This window comes from Phyllostomus discolor, chromosome 10 (assembly GCF_004126475.2).
Source record: "Phyllostomus discolor isolate MPI-MPIP mPhyDis1 chromosome 10, mPhyDis1.pri.v3, whole genome shotgun sequence".
In the NCBI taxonomy this organism is placed as follows: Eukaryota; Metazoa; Chordata; class Mammalia; order Chiroptera; family Phyllostomidae; genus Phyllostomus; species Phyllostomus discolor.
The window spans coordinates 34,186,999-34,194,691 of NC_040912.2; the positions used below are offsets into that span (position 1 = coordinate 34,186,999).

The 7,693-nt window shown below is 37.9% G+C and overlaps 1 pseudogene; it reads right to left on the bottom strand.

Moving 5' to 3' along the window:
- Positions 1-3,260: 3,260 nt before the first annotated feature.
- LOC114508232 lies at positions 3,261-3,331 on the bottom strand (annotated as a pseudogene).
- Positions 3,332-7,693: the final 4,362 nt, after the last annotated feature.

A 7,693-nucleotide genomic window follows, 5' to 3' on the forward strand; every position in this document is an offset into this window, starting at 1 on the left:
TACAAATGAACAGCCAGATGAAGAGGTACATAAGGCAATGCCCACAAGGATTCCTGGCTCAGGAGATTTTGTCTCCATGGAGCTGGGGTGTACCACCCTCCTGACATGTAGATATGTTCACCAGCTTTCCAAACTTCATACTTTGGAATTTTTTTAGAAGCTTCATTGTAGGCATCATGTATCATTAACTCCTCTTCCAACCACTCTCCCTTCTCCTGAGAATGGGAAATTGAATTGAAAGTTCCAAGCTTCTAATTATGGTTTTGTTTTTCTTGGGCAGAAGCCCACCTTAGTGGTCTTATCCCAACCAAGACACTGCTATCTCGGGAAATTTCAAGGCAGTTAGGAGTTCAGTGTCAGAAACCACAATCAAGGACTAAATTTTAGAAGAAAAGATGCTCCTAGTCCTCTTATCACATAGGAAATTACAAGGGTGTTAAGAGCTCTGTGTCAGGAAACAGAGGTAGAAAGCAAAACAAACATTTCTTGTTATTTTATGTGTGCTTAAATGCATTATTTTTAAGCCCTAGATTCATCAACTGACATTTATATGTCATATTAATTCTTAACTACAACTTCAAAAATAACAGGTAAAGAATATTTATTCTATCCCTGGCACTATAGTATGAGCTTTCCCTCTAATTGCATCTTTCATATTCTATGAGAACCATGTGAAATTGTTATTATTACAACCCCCATTTTACAGATAAGAAAACAGCCAAAGGCACAGAGATGATTTAAACTTAAAATTTGAACTCAAGAAATCTGACTTCACAGCCCATGCTGTTAATCAATATATTACTCTCTCTAATTGCAATCCTACAGCCAAATGAATAATATATAAAGTGAAGAAGTTTGATGATAGATAGATAGATAGATAGATAGATGATAGATAGACAGATGATGGATAGATGTCTTATAGGCCTTTAAATTTTTTAGAAATTTCTACCATATAAGAGCTCAAGTGAGTTTGCCAGGACCTCCAATCAAATACTGTTCCTATACTTTACAATTAATAATATACTAGAGAAAATATTCAACATCTGCATTCTTCTCACCAAATATTTTCTGTTTTATGTATTGTTTACCTGGACAAAATTAATATTGCAAGTGGAAATGTTAGTAACAATGTTTAAATCCATTTACATTTATTATTTATAAATGTAAAACTATGCAATCCAAATATTCATTCCAGAAAAATTCCTTTTTGAAATCCAAGAATAAACTTTGTTTAAAGAGAACTGAAAGAACCTAGTTTCACTTAATAAATGTTAGAATTATAATAACCAATATTAGAAGCATCTGAAAAATATTAAAAATTAGCCATCAATGTGAGTTTTAGCTGGGTCTTGTGACCCCCAAACTTATTAAAGGATTTAATATGTGGAGAATTTTTCCTATCAGTTCTATATCTTGGATGTCTATTTTAAAAACTCATTGCCCTCTGCTAAAATTAATGACTAAACATTACAGACATCATCTAAATAGTAGGTCAAAATGTGGCCTTGGGCCCCGTCCCCTACAACCCTGTCTGGGGGTCTGAGAGGACAAAAACTACTAAGACATACTTGCATTTTTCACTTTCATATGTACTGTGGAGTTTACAGAGGCTACATAATGTGTGATACAACAATAAACTTCTGTAGCAGGTAATGAGAGAACTCAACTGTCTTTTATTAGCCAGACATATTAAAGAAAATTTTAAAAACTTAAAACAGTGTCTCCATTCTCACCAGTTTTGTTTTGAAAACTATAGTTCTTTTTGATAAAAATGTTATCTATGTTAAGAAGCAATGGGTGTATTACCTTAAAATTAGTAAACACATTTATTTAATTTTCTCAGTTTCAATCACCAATATAGTAAATATAGATGGATATTATACACATAAACAGAAGCTCTTTGTAGTCCTCAACAATATTTTTAGGGTAAATAGGGATTTTAAGACAACAAAGTTTGAGAACCACTGATGCAAAGCATCTATAATCTATTCTACTCTATTCTCACTCTTAATATTCTTTGTATTTAGTTTATTGTCCCTTAACATCCTTGGTATATGTTCCACTTTATGTTTTCTGTTACCTTACAAAATCTAAGACACTAAAAAGCCTTCGGATTCTAACTTTTGAGCAGACAAATTAGTTTCTGTCTATAATTCTTAGTGAATGGCACATAGGTGATGGTGTTCACAGACACACCACACCATCATGGACCTCTAGGAACTTTATTGTTAAAGAAAGAACTTCTTGATGTCTGAGAATTTTCATGTTTCTGTGATGATGAATTATATTTAAACTATTTAGACCCTCAGCATCTCAGACCCCATCCTGGGATTTCCATGGGTCCAGCTGGAACTAAAGATGGGACCAGAATATCCACGTGCCCTTCCTGGAGCCTGGCATCGATGGCCCGGAACACAGGTGTTCCTTTACCTTGCAGCAGGCCTGAACACTATGTGCCAGTCTCTTCTTTTTGAAACTTCCTCTCCCCTTTTTATTGCCCCACTGCACACTTTTGGTTCTACTTCTGTCTTTATATTCAACTGGCCATTCCTTAAACAAAGGCCTTTCACAATGATTTATCCTCAGATGTTCTTAGCACTCATCCCACAGAATGAGAACTTCCACACCCAAGCACACAGGTATCAGCTATGCACAAATCACTCTCATATCACAAGTCTAACCTTTCCTTTGCTCATAAATGCAAGACCTCAGTTTCCAATAGACTGTTAAATAACTCCAGATGCAGGTATCACTAGCACTTTCCATAACATACAACACCAAACTCATTACTTTCCCCACAAACAACGAAACTTAAAACTTGCTTCTTTCTCCCTATTACACTGGTTCTCCACTATGGGAGATTTTGCTCCCTGGGGGACATTTACCAATGTCAAGAGACATTTTTGTTTGTTACAGCTAGGGAAGGAGTTGCTACTGGCATCTAGCCACTGATGCTGTGAAGAACCCTACAATGTACAGGACAGCACTCATGACAAAGAATTAACTGGCCCAAAATGTCCATGGTACTGAATTGAGACACGCTGTTCTACTCCCATCACTTGTCCATCTCTTCCCCAGCCAAGCAAGTGTTGCATGGCTCTGGCACAGATGTGGATACACAGAGCCTTCAGTGCTGGATTTGAAACCAAGCATCTGGAGGTCACGGAGAAACAGGCACCCAAATACAGGGGATGGGGGATGGCCTCCAAAGTGAAGGCAGGCTCAACAATCACAGGAACAGGGATGGAATGTAATGTTAACTTGTGCAGGGGCCATGCTAATCTTCTCTGTATCGTTCCAATTTTAGTATATGTGCTGCCGAAGCGAGCACGGAATGTAATGTTAACTTGGAAGTCTCAACTGAAATATCAAAATATAATAAGTGCTACATTGCAAAAGGGGTGCTACACCATATTAAATTTTTCAAAAGATTAATTAATTATTGATTCCATGATTCTCTCAATATCTTGGCCACTTTGACAGTCAAAAATAAGGCATGAGAGCAGACATAGAGAGTATTTTGGTGTGAAAGGTATCTTAGCAGATTGCTGCGTTTATCCCCAGGTCTCACCTCTTGAAGAGCAGATGGGAGGGTGACAGATGCCTGTCCCTCCTCTCAAACTGGCGAGAAGGAGCTCACTAAGATCACTCAATTTGATGTGTCCCCTGTACACCTGAAATGAATATAATGTTGAATTTCAACCGCAATTGAAAAATAAAAATGAAAAATAAGTTTTAATCCTACCCTTCATGACAGCTCAGATGGAACTAGAGATCATTATGCTAAGTGAAATAAGTCAGGCGGTGAAAGACAAATACCATATGATCTTACTTATAAGTGGAACCCAATGAACAAAACAAACAAGCAAGCAAAACAGAACCAGAGACATAGAAATAAAGAACAAACTGACAGTAACCAGAGGGGACGGGGAGGCAGATAATGGGGCAAAGACAATGGGATGTGGGGAGGATTGAATGTGGGAGGTGGGGGTGGTTCGAGTGGGGAAGAGTAATGGGGGAAATGGGGACAAGTGTAACTGCACAAGAATAAAAAATAAAAAATAAGTTTTAAAAATACATAGTTCTTTTATTTTTTAAGTAAAAATTATATATATTTAAGGTATGTGACATGATGATTTGATATATGTATACATAGTAAAATAATTACTACAGTCAAGGTAATATATTCATCTGCTCACATACTTACCATTTTTTGTGCATATTGAGAGCATCTGAAGTCAATAGAGATGTGGTAGCCAACTGTTTGACTCCTACTCGAACTAGAGGCAGCCTGCCTAGTAGCTTTCAAAGGTGTGGGCCATGAGGGGGTATGCTGCTGAGTTAGGATAAGTGTGCTTTCCCAGAGCCTGTCTAGGCCTAGGAATGTGTTTGTACTACCCATCAACCCGATGAGGATCAGCCATCAGGTTTGTGGTATTAAGAGACTATAACAGCTGCCTATGATGAGCCCTCGGCTGAAAAATGCTCAAGATGGACCAAGGAATTGCTAAGAGTGCCAGAGAAGTAAGTGACTAGCTTAAATAAAGATCCCACAGAAGTGCCAACAGGAGAATCAGCTTTAATTATGTCAGTCACTGAGAGAGCAGAGTCATGCAATAATGGTAGCAAAGAAATAAGAACTTTTGTTTCTCCCTTCTCTCTCTTCCCTCCCCACTGGTCTAATAAATTACAAGAGGAAGTGTGAGGAGTGAATCTTCCAGCAGCCTTTGCAAAGTAGGCCCCAACCTGGTACGGAGTGGTAGGGGAAGGTTTTAACTTTAAATCATGGTATGAGTTATGTTATTCTTTGACTATACATTATCATTATTGAAATGAGACAAGTTATTTAAAGCAATTATACTTCCTCTTCTAAGCCAAGGATGAAAACAGAAATGTGAAGCCCGCCTGAGTTTGTACCCAGTGACAGGGAGAGTACTGTCCCTACTGAGCAGTAAGTATAAAAAGGTCAGTGGGACGCTTTCCCTTTAGTAGGGTTACTTTTATGGTTACAGTTCCTGCATGTACATTGATTCCAAAGGTGTGGGCCATAAGGCAAAACCTAGGTTTAAACTGAGGGACCTGACACCCACCCATCCAACAATATGCATGAACTTGACAGAGGAAAACTAAAGAAGAGACCAGAAGAATTCCATGTCTCTATGGGAGTCACTGAGCAACTTCTAGGGCAGGGAAGTGTGACTTTAGAATGCTAAGAAGATTCAGACCTCACCCATATTAGAGCCGTCAGGCCCCCTGACTCCTGCCTCCCCTTCTCTCTGTTTGCAGTCACCTAGTCCCATCAAGTCCACCTCCACAAAATTCTACAGCTGCTTCTCTCCATCCCCACCGCCCCGGTTGCGTTTCTCAAGTTCTCACTGTGCTGTGTACTATGTTTACTAAGAAAGTACATTCAAGGAGCTGTCATCACACATGAAAAATAATAAGCATGTGAGATGAATTTTAGTTAGCTTGACTGTAGTAATCATCTTACTATGTATATGTATATCAAACTACCATGTTGTACACCTTAAATACATGCAATTTTTGTTTAAAAAATAAAAGAACTATATTCTTTTTAAATTTATTTTTATATTTTAAGTTTTCAATTGCAGCTGATGTTTAATATTATTTTAGTTTCAGGTGTACAGTGTAGTAGTTAGATACTTATATTACTCATGAAGTGATTCCCACAGTAGAGGCAGCACCTACGTAACCACACACATAGCCATCACAATGCTATCGATGATCTCCCTATGTTGTACTCTACATCCTCATGATTGTTTCATAACTGCCAATTTGTACTTTTTTAAAGTATATTGTATTATGTTACTATAGTTGTCCCAATTATTCCCCCTTTGCTCCCCTCTGCCTGGTACCCCCTTTCCTCCAGCCATCTACCCCCCATAGTTCATATCCATGGGTTGTACACATAAGTTCTTTGGCTTCCCCATTTCCTATACTATTCTTAATCCCTTCACCTTTTCACCCAGCCTCTCAACCCCCTTCCCACTTGGTAAACATCCAAATGTTCTCTGTTCCTATAAGTTTGTTCCTGTTTTGTTTGTTCATTTATTTTATTTTTTAGATTGTACATATAAGTGAAATCATATGGCATTTTTCTTTCTCTGTCTGACTTATTTCACTTAGTATAATACCCTTTAGGACCATCCATGTTGCTGAAAATGATAAAATATGCAAGCAACCTAAGTATCCATTGATATATGATTAGATAAAGCTGTAGTATATATATACAATGGAATACTACTTGGCCATAAATCATAAAGAACCTATATTCTTAAAACACATGTTTGAATGTGCCATTCTCCAACTTGACAACCTGTTAGGGTACCTACTTCGGAGAATAAAATCTAAACACACTCACAAGGCATTCAGGGCTCTCCATGGTCTATCCTCAATTTACTCTGCCTCTCCTAGTGCATGTGCACACACACACACAGTACCCTGGCATTCTGGACTGCTTGGCATTGCCCAAATAGGTAAGGCACTTTCTTTTCACTATGCTGTTTCACATACATATTTTTACTTCAATTTCAAATACTCTTTCCCCAACCTTACCTTCTACTTTTCAAACACTCTTTCCCCAACCCTACCTTCCCCTTCCTCCTGCTTTTGAAAATCTACTCATTGTTCTAGATCCAGCTTTTATAAGCATTCTGTGAAGCATCATCTTGCCTCCCAGTCAGAACTATTACTCCTTCCACTGGGCCGCTTTTTTTTTTTAACCACACTTATTCATACCACTTATTTCCACTCTAACCTATAATATACATCACTTTTGTTTATCTGTTTCCCCCAACCAGTTACTAAATCTCTTGATGGCTTGCCTATAGTAGACCATCAACAGATGTTTGTTGAGCTGAATTAAATGCTACTGACCACAGCACTTTCTTACACAGTCTTAATTTTTCTAAAATACACTATTCTCAGGTTTTATTACTTACTGGTCCTTGTTTTTTCAACTGAAATGACTTAGAAAAAGAAATGGGTTTCTTTTGTAAAGAACTCAAGACTCATTTTTCAAACTACAAAGAGGTGAAATACTCATAGAATAAAACTTGTACCTCTTTTAGCCAAGTACTGCTAAAAGTAAATAAATGAATTTCTAGGAATCATGACTGACTGCTTTATTTCAAGCAAAGGTCTGTTTGTAGGGAAAAGCACCTTAAAAATAAATTATTTAAATTTGATTTCAAAGATAACTGATGATTCTGACCACATAGTAAAACAAGTATTTTTACTCAACAGAATCAGTCTTCTGTTGTGTCTTTTATTTTTTTAAGGGCTGCCTTTGGAAAGCAGGACTAAACCAAGATGGAGTCAGTCCTGTCAACTAAGCAGCCATGTTTAGAGCATGTGCAGTAGAGCAATGACTCAGAGGGTTGATGCAACCTCTCGAGCATGCACAGTACAACATGGTAGACAACATGTGCTTATCTGAAGGGAAATACCACCCTCTCAGAGCAAGCACAGTAGAGTGACAAAATCAGCATGTGCTTACCAAGGAGGCACAAAACATGTTTTAATCAAAGGCTGACACAACATTGCATCACACAAGAGTATAAAAGCAAAGGCCTTAGAACAGACAGCTGAGACAGCCAAGAGGAGCCAAAAAGCTAAGAATCGCCCCACTGCTCCCACTAACCCTTCTCTTGCTGACTCTGAAGTCACCATT